At 33.5% G+C, this 16,994-nt stretch overlaps 1 long non-coding RNA gene across 1 annotated transcript in view; it reads left to right on the top strand.

Moving 5' to 3' along the window:
• LOC140744597 (uncharacterized) overlaps window positions 1-15,731 on the top strand; it is a 157,164-nt gene extending 141,433 nt beyond the window's left edge. Inside the window, exon 3 of the long non-coding RNA XR_012102560.1 lies at window positions 15,686-15,731. This is a non-coding gene — a long non-coding RNA (uncharacterized LOC140744597). The remainder of the gene's footprint in view (window positions 1-15,685) is intronic.
• Window positions 15,732-16,994: the final 1,263 nt, after the last annotated feature.

Below are 16,994 nucleotides of genomic sequence, written 5' to 3'. Positions count from 1 at the left end.
AGTTATAAGATCATCCAAGTTACTTCGATAATAGATCGGTTTTCATCGACCGCATTTTATCCGTTAACATGAAAACGTGCCTACAGTTTCCAATTTACATTTACATAAATTTTGGGTTTTACCCCAAGGTTAGTGGACCCAGTTCGTTAAACGGGTCAGCAACTCTTTCGCAAACTCCAGTCTTACTGTACAAACATCGTGGAAGGCGGCTGCAAATCAAATTACTAACTTCTGAAGGCCTATTACTGACGTTGCTTTGTAAAATGATTGATATTCTGATATTGAAATTTCAGTGCAAAAGTGTGTTGAAAGTTAGCACGTTTAGTTTAATGTTGCCTGTTCTCAGACAGACTTATGATCCAGTAACATAGAGTTGTTATTGGATTCATTATTTTGATTATTTTTGTAGTAGATACTTTTCTCAGTAGCTGATATGAGATAATGGCCGGCCTTTAAAATAATTAGTTACTGATCAATATTCGTTTTATGTTTAAGGTATATGTGAGTACACATAGATCACATTTTACATCTTACAAGAAATTCTGCACCACTAGACACAAATTTGCCGGAATAACATCAAAAATAGTGATATAGTGTATATATAGTAAATATTTAAGTGTCCAGTCAACCTTATATAGTTGAGGAAAGAATTAGAAGGAAACCTGAATGCATTAGAGTTCCAAAATAAAAAGTTTTCTTGGCCAGTGCGGTAGAATATGACCTAAACCCTACCATCTTTGAGATACATAGATCTACGCTTCGCAATAGGTGGGTTGACGACGACGACTTTTATTCGTCTTCACCGTCCTTTACATGACATTTAATGCAAATGACAGATACCAAGTAGGTTCCAGAATAACCCCTCTGACCGGTAAGGAGAAAGGGCGAGTGTAAACTACGTAACCGAATCACATTGTCAACGTCGTCCGCGGTTAGTGTACAGAGCGGGGTTGGAATAAGTCGCACAAACCGGGCGACGTTGCTGCTTCATCAGTTACTTAAACAATTTGGCTGAAATATTGCTTAGAGCCCTCAAATTTAATGGATTTAAATATAAAATGCGAGTATGAAAGCCAAAAAAAAATCAGTTACGTCTTTTTTTTCGTATTTTCTTTAGAACATTTGAAACTTATAATCATGGCGGTGCATAAATCTTGAGGTGTTTTCCATATTGGATTTAGTATGACGTCACTAGATGAACCTTGCGTAGTATTCCAAATCTCCAGTTGGAGCTAACTTAGCTAAAATTCAGTTGCAAGATTTTCCGTCACGTACATACGAACTAACAAAACAATTAAATAAACGCTTAAATAAAATAATAAAAGAGCGCATAGCCCTGTGTAAATAGTAATCTATCTACAAAAGCAACATCGGGTGAGGTTGAATGGGTAACTGCTAGTATATATCTCAAGCGCAGTTACGGGCCAATCCCGGTTATTACAGCATGTGCTCCAGGGCTCTTCCTGCGGGAATTGGAAATTGGCAACATTGCCCGCGCTTATAGTGCAATCACTTTGGATAGTTGAATGAAGCGACAATGCTTCATTGCTTTTAGCGATTATTCTAAACAAATGACGTGTTTACGGCAAATACATAATGATTAACAAGTAATTAATTTAAAAAATCAAAAACCCGACTGCACCAAAAAGGCTGAAGTAGAATTTCCAAAAGCAGTGAAATAGGCATTTCATTATTTTTATCCAGAAAGCCAAATACAAAGTTTCATAGTAGGTGTCTGCTTCAAAAACAAAAAATGTTCAAACAATATTATCCTATTTTATTTTATCCTCGTATTGTTCATTTACGCTATATAAATAACCTATGTGTAAAATTCCAGCACGCTTAAGTTCAGCGGTTTCCCTTTGCGTTGATCTCTGGCACATCAACTCTCTCATTTAGTCAGACAGTCATCTCGATGTGTATATACGAGTATATATGTACTAGCTGACCCGGCAAACGTTGTGTTTGCCATATAAATAAAAAAATGTTAAGGATGAACAACCCTTATCACTTAGGTGTAAAAAAATAGATAGTGGCCGATTCTCAGACCTACTGAATATGTATATAAAATTTGGTGAAAATCGGTGAAGCCGTTTCGGAGGAGTACGGTAACTAACACGAGAATTTTATATATAAGATATATTATATAATTTATGTGTAATCTCCTCTCAATTTCCTTTATTTTGACACCCTACTCGATAGGTTTGGTTAACTTTTTTAAAACGTGTTACTATTTCGCGAAAAAATTCACCATTTACGGTCTATAAAATATATAACTTCAGTAAATCAAAGTTTCGGTCATTATTTCACCTCGTTAGAGGTAGCATTTCATTATTTTTATCTAACAAGCCTGATACAAAATGACATAGTGTTTGCTTCAAAATTGACGATAGTTCAAATGAACTTTTAACCCTTATTTTACCCTCTACGGGGTTGATTTTTCGGAGGGGGGTAAATAAGTGCGTCCTTGTTCCTATCCAGAAAGCCAAATACAAAATTTTATAGTAGTTGCTTCAAAATTAAAGGATTTCAAAAAAACTGTTTTCCCCTATTTTACCCTCTTAAGGGTAGAATTTCCAAAAGGCCTTTCTTAGTACTTATTCAAGCTATATAGAGAACCTGTGTGCAAAATTTCAGAAATGTAAAGTCTTTGGTTTAGGCTGTACGTTGATTTCTGAAAAATGAAAAAAGTCATTTAGTTAGTCAGTCAGTCAGTCACCTTACTGTTTTATATATATACAAATATGTTTTTATAATCTCCGTTTAATTTCCTTTCATTTGATACCCTACTCGATAGGTTCGGTTAACTTTTTTTTTTAAATGTGTTACTATTTCGCGCCAAAAATCCGCCATTTTGATTTTTTTTTACTAACACCTATCTAAGGACACTCGGGTCATTGAGACAAATATAATGACACTTTAACTGTTGAAATTCATCCAGCCGTTTGTTAGATCGGATCAAATAAAGAAAGACAAACATACAAGATACGCGCGAAAAATATAACCCTTCCTTGGCAGTCGGGTAAAAATAGGAAAATGTTTCAAAGAAACCATGTTTGATGATGATGATGCTTATGAGATATTCTATTGATAACTTTATGATGATAACTTTAAATGCCGGAGATGCTTCTACAGCATGCTCTAATAACAATAATAAATAGTGACATCCTTAATGTAAACTGAATCTGTTGAAAAAAATGAAAGTTATTATTAAATATTCATGTATCAAAATTAATCATAAATAAGTGTTGAAAGAGTTATATTATTGAAATAAATTATATTTCTGATATAATTTCTTCTCGTCAGGAAACCACAAGTCCAAAATTTGTATGGCAAGCGCCATAAATGAACAAGATTCAAATAGATGTTTGGAAATAAATATGTTCACTAAATCATAAAGTTCACCATGAGTTTATATTGAAAGCACATGGACTAAAAATTGTAGTTATTTGACTAAAACGATGTTCACAGCAACTAAACTTGTGATAGTTTTGTAAACACGATGTGCAGGTCTCCTGCTGTCAACAATCGCTTGTTTACTTCAAACCCTCCGAGTCAACGTAAAACTGACTAAGCTCATGCTCATATATACAGGTTGTTTAATTTCATTAAAAAATCCTTAAGCTATTATTTTATCGTTTACAAAAGTCTAATATAAATTTTCTATTCATGTTCTATATTTTTATGTGTAATTCATTTCTATGTTTTTATGTGTAATTCATATTTAAAATAAATATAACAGGACAAAAATTGTGACTATAATATTGATATAGCAGTGTGACAGTATATTTCTTCATGTAAAAGAGGCTCGAGTCTCATTTAGGCAAACTTATTGCAGTGGAGTTGATAAACATAATATTTAGGTTTATGTTTTGGGTTACGTTGCAGCAATTATGAAGAAAGAACACCTATCACGAGAGCATAATATAAAGAGTAAAAATGAAACACATTGTGCCAATAATGATACAAAATCTTATAAAATATATCAATATTGATATAGACTTAATAAAGCAATGTAACTTAAAAAAACTATATGTCATAAATTTTCGAAAGCAGTAAATACCATACCCGTAGAGACAAGACTACAGACACTAATAGCGCAGTAACCAAAGGATCTCATTAGGCCCAGGTGAGCTGCAGCCCAACTGACGTTTGTTTGTTGCGAATAAATAGATGCTCTCGTACAGTGTGTACAGGGTGATTGCTTTTCAAATGATTTTTAGTTATGTTAACATCATCTTTAATATGGAAGTATGTGTTTATTAAAACAGTTGGGAAAGATTTATAGATTAAGAGGGTTTTGATATCTAATTGAAAGTAAAGTAGACATAACTTTAATTTTATAACTTTAGTACAACATTGTTCGTCAGTCGTTACCCTTACAGATTAGAACGGAAAGAACTAATACAGAATCGGTGTACTTACGCTTAAAAAAATTATTAATAAGAAATTTATATATTTTTTTAAATCAATAGGTTTTAAATAAAAAATAATGTTAAGAATAATATTTAGTGTTATTTTAATCATCCTGTATAAACGTTTGTGGACCGTCCCATCGAAGCGGCGACTGTATTGTCGCACGTTTGATTCTGCAAAGCCACCTTTTGTTAGCATTCCTTTTATTGTACGCTGATGATATTGTATTTTGATATCCGTTTGTTCCCAGGGAAATAAGCTGGCGTTTATAAGCTATGCGGTTGCCTTTGTACCTCCTGTATTTGCTTTTGGTTATAAGTAAAGTACATACCATTGTATTAGGTGTTAATTTGCATACGTCAAAGTTATACTGCAAATTGAAACAACTATCAAGATTTAGAGAACCTTATCCTAATTTTGTGTTATCTTTATTAAATTCTACTCGTTTCTACAAAACAGCCCTATCATTGCGTAAAAGTTCCTAAATGATCTTTCGAGGTCAAGTTCACATTTTAGTATTGTGGAAATAAAATTAAGTATTGGTTTCCAGCTGTTATAGCTGATCAAGCTATCTCAAAAAAATATTATCAAAATTTGATCTTTGGTAGTTACAAAAGTATAATTAATTAATATAAATAACCGGTGTAAGGTACCATAACTTATATGAGTATCACAAAGTATCGCTGTCACGTTTTGATTCAGGTAGAGTAAGGTAGACACTTATAGAACGCTTATCAATAGTCCTTAGAGATAGCAAGGCTATTGTAGCCGGCCTAACTTATCCTGCCTATTATAGCTAACCCGGCTAATTGTTACATATGAGCCGCAGTGATGTTTTGCGTACATCAGACCAACTGCACACTCGTTTACTATTGGACTTTCATAAGGACAGAACTATTTTATTTTTTTCTCTACCTGAACAGTACAATTCCCAGTTCAGTTGCAGCGAGATTGTTCGAATTTATTATAATCGCGAGTCCCGTTGGAGCGATAGTTACAAGTTGATAGTGTAGTTCGCGAGCGGACCGCGGTTCAAACTCCATAGTATAGTTTGTATTAGATAGTCTGCTGAACCAAAATAATATACGGTTTCGAGCAAATTTAAAACATTTTTAAAATTTGAATAAAATATAGTTCACTTAGTGAGATTTGGCGTATTCCATAAGTACTTATACTTAGTAAAATGTATGTCTTGCAGAAAGTAGGAGATCATTTGTTTAGTTCCAAAAGTAGATGAAGATATCAAGATTTCAAAAATATTCACGCATACATCACAACCTAAAAAACAAAAAAGCATTCGTAACAAAACTTTATTTGCGTGGTAATAAAAAAGAGATTTTAATAGGCATTGCATCAAAACTGTACTTATTAATTTTGATGGAATAGTTATAATCATTATGAAAACAAGAAAACTGTCTTTTTTAATAATATTTTACTCCCACAAGACACTTCATCTGTTAAAATCCGTCAAGCTATTTGATTCGTACCCTGTAGGCCCTGTAGGGTGTACTAACTAAATAAATATTTTTGTAATTCAAACTTTCATCGACCTAACCTTCAACATACTTTGCAAACTTGGCAATTCTAGCTTTTTGGAACTCCGATTTGAGCACATTTCTAGATTTCTAAACTTTACAATTCCAATCTTATACTAAAAACTCAAAATCTAAAAGTCTGAGCACATTACTCAAGGCACCAGCAAAGTTTTTTAATCGACTCCAGAATCGAATTGCAATGCGGCAAACCTATTTTCGAGAAATCTAAGTAAACTACTTTGAAACTTTCTAGCTCTCTAAAATGAGGTTACTTTTTGGGACAAGTTACTATTATTAAGTAGTCTAGATTACCGAGTAACGTTCATGTTACTATGTACATTACATTAGTAGTTAGAAAAACTAATTGTTGCCACTTGAAGACTAACTTGGGACGTATTGTGTTAATACATGGATCCCATCACGCTTCAATTTCATAATATCGAAACCCTGGTTTGAAGGGTCACATCATTGTCACATGAGGCATTACAACTTAGTTATCAAGGATAACAATAAAATCTAAAATAAATATTTTGATGAATGTAATGTCATCCTACTTATTTTTAGTCGGTACTTTATGGGCGACAGTAACTATTTAATATATACTCTTAACTTCTACCATTTCATAACCATCACTGTAACAGGAAGAAAAAACTTTACGTTCTAAGTCAGTTCTAAGTTAGTAAACAGTTCTCGATTCAATGAATATTACATTTTCCGATACCAAAAAATATCAAAGCCGCTAACTATATCTATCGCAGTTTCCTTTCCGCTGACTGCGCGGTCTCTGGACCGTGTGATTTAATTAATTTTACCTGCTTGCATTACTCGGTAATGGCCAACGATATGAAACAACAAAAATCTGTCTTTGACAGAAATCTTGTGTTTTATGAACAAGTTCTCACTGCAGTTATTAATGATGATTGTAAATAATGTTGTGTCTATCAACAGCCGACATTTGACCTATTGGATATTGTTTACGTCGTGATTCAGCGGAATATTCAGCGCCGATTTTGGAATTATGTAGGAAACAAACATTTATTTAAATTTTAACTTTGTTGTGACATACAAGTTCCCTTTTTATTTTTAGGATTCCGTTCCTAAAGAGTAAAAATGGAACTCTATTATTAAGATTTCGCTCTCTGTTTGTCAGTCCGCCTGTCACAGGGCTCTATCTCGTGAACCGTAAGAAAGAGACACTTGATTTTTTTAGTGTGTGTAAAAGGGTGAATGCTGTAACAACAAACACTTAAAATATAAAAAATAAAAGAAAATTTGATGTTACGGAACCCTCCATGTGCGAGTTTGACTTGTACTTGGGCATTTTTAATACGCACATTTTGAAAAATTAGGATTCGTACCTTGAACCTCTCTATTGAGAGACCGAGTTTCTAACCTATCTATCAATGTTTTTTATCTGCCTTACGGAACGAAAATAAACTTTCTGAACAATTAAAATTGCTGGCCTAAATACTACTCAACGAACCTAACATATATTTTCAATACACATGCACTGTTCAGTTACGAGCTTCATACACTACTCACATTTAATTAAACTCGCGAGGAACCCACTTCGGTTCGATTAAGCTTGTTATCGCCGCCGAGTTACAAGTGAACAACTTTGCTACTAAGAAACTTTACGCTCCGGCAACTCGTACGCTCAATACTTTTCTATATAAATGCACGAAGATATCTGCATTATACGAGTAAAACATTTATAAATAATATGTAATAAACACATGTGTATAATTTTAGGTAAGAAACAAATACTTATCAGTACCCTTTTGTAGGGTTCTGTACCAAAAGGCTAAAAATGGAACCCCATTATTAAGCCTCAGCTGTCTGTCCGTCTGTCACAGGGCTCTATCTCTTGAACCGTAATATTTAGACACTTGAATTTTATACAACGTGTATATAATGTTAGCCGCTATAACAACAAATGCTAAAAATAAAAATAAAAGAAAATTTTATGTTACGGAACCTTGCCACCACCACTGTGCGATTTGAACCAATCGATATTGTGCATGTTTACCTAGCGTGCAGCTTAAGCCAATTAGTGTGCAGTTTGTGTCAGTCAACGTGTATTTTGAATCAATTAAAGTCCAGTTTAAGCCAATTATGTTCGAAAAATTTAGGCAGGTTTGTGGGATTTGAACCAATCGATCGTTAAATAAGGTGATTGTCCACCTAAAAATGAATTTGTCTGTCCTCCACCTATTAATAATAATAAACCTATCGTATATAAAATCGTTGCCGGGTCAACTAATATTTTATAAAATTATCATAATGTGATTTGTTGTTTTTTTCTACCAAAGATCCATGTGAGCAATCTTTGCCTACTAGAAATTATTAAGTTAATAACTACTTCATAACTATCTTTAATATATCTTTAGTAAAAAATGCATTAGTAAAAACAAGTATTGCCGAAATTTGGTCGCACTGCATGTCATGATATCGTTACACTTTTTTTTCAAAATCAACGAAGCATATATGTCCGAGTACAGTTATTTCGAAGATTGGCATATGCAGAGTCGAGTATGTAGCATTTAACTAGCACTCAACTTGAGTGAACTGTGCAAACTTCGGTTTGATTAACCTCGTTATCGCGCCGAAGTTATTTTCACAAGAAGTTAGCTTACTTGGCAATTTGGACGTATGTATAAAGATACATATATGTCGTGTTTTCATATGTTTAACAAACCTATGCTTCTTACCTAATGTATATAAATGAAGAAGGCGTATAAAGAAATACTTTTATAGTCAGTTTTTTTTATAATATGGGAGTAGCAGACGAGCATGTAGTCCACCTGATGGTAAGTGGCTACTGCCGCCCAGTGACATCTGTAATCAACCCTAGATATGATTATAAATTTCTACCTGAGGTCGGGCACAGATGCGCCGTTACCCCTGAGGACTAAACTGGAACGCTTCGGAAAAGTCTGTCTCCCTTACCACACTCTTCAAAACGGAACACAGCCTAAAAATTAAATGAAGCCTAAGAATTTAAAGCTTAAGCCTTAAATTAATCGCTCGACCACGGATTCGCGGTTACAAGTAACATCTAAAAGCTGAGAGACGAAACTTAAAGACAATAAAGTATAATTTATTATTTAAATGTTTGGCTGGCTGGGTTGGCTGGGTTGGCTGGCTGGCATCGAAGTTGGAACCGACAGATGACAAGACTGGTATGACGACGACCGTTGCGTCACGTAGACCTTTGGCTGCAACCCCTTTTACGAACTTCAAAAAAGGAGTTATTACGATGGTCCGTATGAATTTTTTTACGTCCTATTCTTGAGCTTATGTTTTTTCCCCGTTAAAAGCTTATTTCATAATGGTTTTAGAAGAAAATTTCTAAACAATAGCCTTAAAAACGTTATCTTGCCATAGGTGTTTTGTATGTCCACATCAGAGATTGCTAACGACTGTCCAAAAATCTGAAAGTATGCCTGTGAAAATAATTAATATTACTTTATAGTTAATAATTATAATCATTTTATTTTCACCTTTAAACAAAATAATATAGTACTTAATAAAAATATCAATGAATTGTACACCGAAAATTAAATGGTATTTAACAATTAGTAAGTTCAACAGAATTTAAATCAAACTCAATTTTATTACTTTTGCATATTAAACCAACGTTAACGTAACAGGAAGTTGAACATAAACAATAATTTTGTGCAAATTTGTTCAAGCAAATGACTTCTAAGAGTATGATTAAAACTCAATCATGACTGACTTTTTCATTATAAGTTCCTTATACGACTCAATGTTGCTACGAAAATACACGAGGTCTGAAAACCGTGGCAGCTTCATTGTGTTTTAATTAAGTTACAAAGAAAGAAAGTTAGATCGACAGAAAAGACGCTTATTAGGACTCATTGTGACATAGGTGCCATGAACATATACATAAATACGAATACACAAACACCCTGAACTGGAACAAAAATCTAAACTCATCATTTAGATATCTGCCTGACCGGGGATCGAACCTGGAACCCTCTGCACATCAGACCGATTTGGTGACTGCTCCGCCACGCGGCCGTCAAGTTAAGTTTTGACTACACCACGTTTATAACCCACTGTTGGAAAGGAACTTCTTCACAAATGCGAAAGGCTTGGATCATGCTCTGCTGCTCTACTCTAATGCGGATTGGTGCAGGATAAGAGCAGCTCACCAGTTGAAGATCAGCACACAAAACCTTTGAGAAGATTTAACGACTACAATCTAATGGAAAAGGCCGAAGTGGACATACCGCGCCTTTCAAAGTGTATGGAAAACCAAGAGCGGTCACCCATCCAATTCATGACTGCGCCTAACGTTACTTAACTCTGTTGTTTTGCTACGATTGAAATGAAGAACTTACGTTAATTTCAACGTATTTATATTACTTCTGGAATATTCGAATGTTGTTAGTACGTAGCCTGTCTGATGCTTGTTCTTAAAGCTTTCTATGAATTATGATGTTCCACAGATAATTACAAACAAAGGGCTACTTTGCTAACTAAATCCTTTAACCCTTTGAGAAGTACAACCTACCACAAACATAAAATTTGACCTTATTTGTGCACAGGACTCTAGTTCTTGTTAAGTTGTTTTAAAGGTGGTTATAGCGTGAATTAATAAGGAAGGTGGGACTAATCTATTGGTAGAAAGTTTAAGTTAGGAAAGCGGTCTAATTAAAACTTAATTCCTTATTCAAGCTAATTTACCAGAGGCTTTGTATTCTAATGCTTTGGCTTCTAGATATGATAATTGAAAACCGCTAGAAGTATAAAGGTGTACATAACTAATTAAGTTTCTAAAGTGTGCTCTTTTAATTTAATTCTTTCAGGATTTCTCGTAATCATGTATTTAGGCGTTTTATTAGTTTAGTCTTGAACCAAGATGTAAAGTTTTTGAAAATAATATTATATATATATTAATATTATTTTCAAAATAATATTAATATATTTTTTTTATTTCATATAGGAGTAGCAGAAGAGCGTGCAGTCCACTTGATAGTAAATGGCTACTGCCGTCCATAGACATCTGTGATCAACTACAGATAAAATTACATTCCTATCTGAGGTCGGCTATAGATGCGCCGCACCCTTGAGGACTTAACTGGAATACTTCAGAAAAATATGTCTCTACGCTCTTTAAACCAGACAACAACAAAACTTGACACAGCTATTAGACAGAATTAGGCATGACGGTGGTGCCACCGGAGTAGAACCACAGTGTTCTACCACCTTTCAAAATGAAATAAAATATTCAACATTGCCACTTTTTACGTTTACTTCCATCATTATCATACTCGTCAACGTTTGCCAATTATGTATCCTTATATATAAACATTGACAAACGTTTGACGAACATTGACCTACTTTGCTACAGACAGGATTTATTTCCATTCTTTTCTTGTATTGTATCTATTACGTGACCAAAGCAGACCAATCACATGACGCCATAACTAAAAGCAATCAGCCGACAAATATCTGCGACGGACAACCCGAGCGGATCCGCCATATCGGAAACGTATATATTTAATCTCGCCATTTTATTAGTATTCGCAATTCGCGACAATGCAATATGTAAGGGAAATAACTTAATTTTATCCTGCTTGGATATTTTGGACTTCTATGACGTGCTCTTCGTTCGTTCGTTCTTCTATGCTGAGTTCTTTGTGTTCTTTTATGAAGAATTTGCTAAATGTAATACTTGTCTTAAACTATTTCTATGTATTTAATTAGTTTAATCCCTTTGTGGTTTAACATACATATTACAACTCCACCCTTCACTATTTTGTTATATTACGTGTAGTAAGTAAAAAACAGAATTATACATATTATGCTACCTAACGTAGTCTTAAGAGATATCAATAAATTAGTACCTATTTATTTGACGTTATTTGCAAGACCGTTATATTATTCGGATACGCCCTTTGCTATCATTTTAAGTACCAAAGTTTGATGGTTACTAAATATAACTGTGTACAAATTTCTTATTTCGTAACTTAATTAACCCTTACATACAGTGCTAAATCTCATGTTCACTGACTGAAATATTAAGGTTTCTTATAGATTACGTTCTTTAATACGTTCATATTGAATTCCGCCATTTTGTACGCATTCGCAGTAATAAAGCAATATTTTGTAATCGATACACCAGTCATAGGAAATCACGTTGGTTTTCAGAATATTTGAAGCTTAGAGATTTTGCGAAATAACAGCGTTATTATGTAACTGAATACTACATATCAGATTATATTGGCAATGAGAAATTCAATTGAAGTCTGAATATGAAAGGCAATTTGAAACTTTCACAATGGATTTTAGTAAACTTTATGGTCAACATATTGAAAAAAAATATTTACCTATATTTTGGGTATGTATAAAAAAGTTATTAGGTACAACAAAAAAGTACATACACTAAATTTTAAAGCATTTGTAAAAAAAGGGAAATTAATATAAATAAGAAACTACTAATTTAAGTTTACAGATATTTTTTTTAATTATCAATCATTTAAAATTTTAAATTAATTGTAAATATCAAGACAGGTATGCCTTCGATCAAATATTGTGCACAGATCGAAGGTAAATGCAATATTACGTAGCATCCTTTTATCGAAACGTGAGAAACTGCTTCGATGTCGTCTGCGTACAAAGAACGTTTATTACTGAACCAGTTCGTATCGGAAAAGATCTGTATAGACATTGCGTACGGTGTAACTGTTTGACTTGATGCAAGTAACGCTCGGAGAGAATTCGATTCCTTCTGAACAAAGACCCGTTTGTAAGGATGTGTTCAGTTAACCTTTAACGCTGCTTGCCCTTATAGACATACGACTTGGTTTATTACAGATTAAGCCAAAATGGCGGAATATATATTCCCTACTCGTTTGTTCTTAATAATATTAGAACGGGAATATTCGACAAGTCAGCTAGCCGATCACAGATTCATTGCTGACACTGAAAATGAACGAATTAATAACTGGCTTATTAATAGTTATTGTATACAACCATCATCATCATCATCATCAACCCATTATTGTCCCACTGCTGGGCACGGGTCTCCACTCAGAATGAGATGGCCTAACCATAGTCCACCGCGCTGGCCAAGTGCGTATTGGTGGACTTCACATACCTTTAGATTTTTTGGAGTTTACTCCTTAAGAAACGATTTGAGTTATAAGGCCCGGTACGGAAATTTTATGAGGAGTAAAATCAAGTGTAACACGAAAAGTTGAGGCGTAACGGTAACCAAAATATGAATCAAGAGTGCTTTTATTAATTTAAAATACAGTAAGTTCAAATCCCATATGAAAGTAATTATTACAATAAAAATAATTAGCAATATATAAAACATTAAAACGTCATTAACTAATTTGTTTACATTTTTGCATAAATTAAATTATAGGTTTGATCATTTATAAACACTGTGAAAAATATGAACATTGGCGCCATAATATAATTAACAATCTTTTATGAACGTTTTTAAAGAAGAGTAACATATAAAATCAGTAAGCAATTGAATAAGATATAATATTAGCAAAATAAGTTTTTAACATAAAGAGGCTTTTGTAAGTTACTGATATATTAATTTAACTTATAAAAATGGATGCATTATTGATCAGCACCATCTATCAACGATAAACGGGAAAAATCAAAACAGTATTATTTAATATTTATTACAGAATTATTGCTAATGAATTATGTTCAAAATAAGTTATATAAAATTAGCAATACGTTTTAAATGAATTCTAGAATTATAAAACATTCAGAAACAATCCAAATTACATATAATAACATGTTTATTGAGTCTCATATAAATTGAGATAACATGTTTATTGAGTCTCATATAAAGGATATTTTATAGATGGCAAAGAAATTATAATTATTAAGTTTTAAGTTATAAAACGTTTAACATTGTTTTAAATATAAATAATTATATTATATTAAAATTTACTTTAATATAAACAATTATATTAAGTTACCATTATAATATTTGGAACCAAAATACATAGATTGATAAACTTGCAAACTTACAATTTATAAAACTTGCCACTAGATGGCGCTATTTTATATTATTTTGTAACATACTTTATGTAATACGCATTATTGAAGTAATATAAATAATCCAAATAATTACAGATATATGTTTGTTTCTCTTATCATTTTAGCAGATGCGTTCATTTACCTACCCTTTTTTCTATTCGATATATATCATAATTATCATTCGTAAGGAGTAAACTCCAATCGTGCGTCGTAGCTGACACACACACACTTTTTTTTTATAAATTTCTCTGGTATGCAGGTTTCCTCACGATATTTTCCTTGACCGTTTAAGCCAGTGACAATTAATTTCTAATACTATGTGCGTATTTTGAAAAATCAGAGGTGCGTGCCAAGGATTTCAACCTCGGACCTCTCAATCGAGAGGCCGAGGCAATTGCATAAAAGTGACCACGCAATACAAAAACTATATGAGAAATAAATTAAAACAGACAATAGTATTTAAAGTTGTCCCACAAAGCCAAAACAATACAGCACAATCACAACAACTGTATCTTGTATATTATCTGGATCTACTCGTATATATCATATAGTACGAATCGATATATCGTTCGTTCAGTAATAAGCCGGCGTCAGGCTTTCATTTGTATGCAGCTTACATCGCGGCCCGATAGAAACCGTATCTTATGTTATTAATATCGGGTTTTATTTTTTCATTAAACCTTCCCTATACTTATCCTTATAAGAAACATGTCTTAGGAATATTGGACGTCGGGCACTAAACTGAATTTAGTGCGGGATAAAGATTGCGAAGTAATAAATAGTCTGGTATAGAATTCAGTGAAGCTGGAACTACGTTGGATGGTACCTTGGTTTTTGGTTGGTTTCGGTTAGCAGTTAAAGCTTGTTAAAGGTAATTGAAACATCCAACACGTCTTGCTGGTTATCTCGTATCTTCTGCCTCTGTCAGCATAGATTATGTTCTACGCCTTCCATATATGAAAAACAATGGGTAACTCCATAGGACTAGAAATTTATATGCCAAATACCTTGCAGTCAAATTATTGACTAGTAAAATGCCAGTTATATCTTGTGAAAGTTGTATTCGACATTTATAATTATTAGCTTTGTTATAATTTTATACATACATACACAATGGAGGAGTTCATGTGTATTTGTAAGGTCTGTTATCTTTATCTAAAAACTATAAAAAAAAATTGACTGAAGTTTCAGTGACACATACTTGAAATTCCAAATTTAAAATTTTCACATACTCAAAACGGACCAGAATAACGATTATCCCAAAAAAGAGCCATAGTCTACTCTTTACCCCGAAAATGGAACATGGAATCTCGTTTGATATATAAACTCAAGAGCACTAGAACCTAGCAATCTAGGGAATGTAGAGGACATATCGCTTGAACCGGGATAGGCGAGCTATGACTGCTCATAAATATCAACTGTGGCCGAGAGCCACAACAAATGGACTGTTCTCTTCATCCCATAAGGGATGGTGCAATGCACTTGTACGAGTTGTAGGGTTTTAATGGCTAATGTTTTAACCGATTGCGCCAATGTTTTGCGAGAGTATGTTTGTATGTCTCATTCTTTCTCATATCTCATGCTTTCCTTTGACGAAAGCCTCTTTTAACAAATATATTTTATATGGAAATCGTGACTTAACCATTTAAATTCGGTATATGGTCATGAAATATAAATTTCTGTTTTTCTTTCAGATTTGGTGCTGAATCGGATCGTATCGGATTGCGGATCAACTGGGGTAAGTATAAATTGGTGTTTAAAAAATTTTTCGAGATGATTAAGCTCATTCTGTGAGTGCAAGGCTTTGCTTATATAAAAATAATAATACCATACACTATACGAGTAACTAGTTTCAACAATAAATGTCCATAACTTGGGCTTTAAATGTTCATTAACTGCAATAATTACTCAACAGGGGCTAACCAGCGTATTCTACTATTTAAACACTAATTTACACTAACAACCAAATTTATCTAAGGACCTAATCCCTACTTGTGAAACCTTAACTAGTTGACTTCTAAACCGTGTCCCCAGTCGAACCTTAAGTTCACCACTTGACCTAATATTCAAAGAAAACTTCGCATATATTAGGGTTTTAGCAGACGTGCTACTTTTAACATCATTTTTAGAGTTCCGTGTCCAAAGAGAAAAACGGAACCCTATTTACATCTATGGCTGCTATGATAAAAATACAAGAAATAAATGTAATTTGATGATACGAAACCCTCCATATGCGAGTTAGACTCGCACTTGGCAAATTATTTATGAGTTAAAAACATTACTTCATCATTTGAGCAATCAGTTCACTTCTTGGTAAGTGATCTCCCAATCCCATTCCCTTCAGGTATAGACTACTTCATTTAGAATAGGACTACCTGAAGTCGATCACAGATGCGATAGTCAGCTGGCATTTACACCCTTTCACCGTAACATAGATCTGCTTCACGTTAGAAATGAGTGTGGCTCTTCCTCCTCAGAAGAACCATACTGACTCTGCCAATTTTCAAATTATTTTCGTTTCGGAAACTAGTTGCCGTGATCTTACGGTACACCGCGCTATCCGTACACATTTAAGCGTCCGTTGCATCTACATTTGGAAAATTGATGCAGCAATTGAAAGCGAAGAACACGATGCAGCATTAATGCAAGTAGTAAGTCGCAAGATGTGATACAGCATCTATGAAATCGCCAAAACGCGAATCGCCTTAAAAGTAGCATGTCTGCTAGTACCGTAATAAAGTAACTAGATGTCGATGGTCCTAAACCAACAGTAACTTTCCGACCCTATTCCGTAACACCACTCAATTTTGTACCTTCCCTTAATGCAATTTATCAAATTTTCTACCCAAAAGCATAGAAGTTTGAATTTAAACTTTATGAACTGATGATAAAGAAGTGAATTATTAAGATATATACAGAGCTTTTGGGCTTAACTATTTAAGTACTTTTACACAAAAACTTAATGTCAAAAGCAAATTATGAATTTAGAAGTTTATTTTTTAT

Source organism: Epargyreus clarus, unplaced genomic scaffold (assembly GCF_041222505.1).
Source record: "Epargyreus clarus isolate Ecla_fem2 unplaced genomic scaffold, WU_Ecla_fem_2.2 ptg000008l, whole genome shotgun sequence".
NCBI lineage: Eukaryota > Metazoa > Arthropoda > Insecta > Lepidoptera > Hesperiidae > Epargyreus > Epargyreus clarus.
Note: the sequence above shows the minus strand (reverse complement) of the source record. Positions and strands in the feature narration are given on the sequence as shown.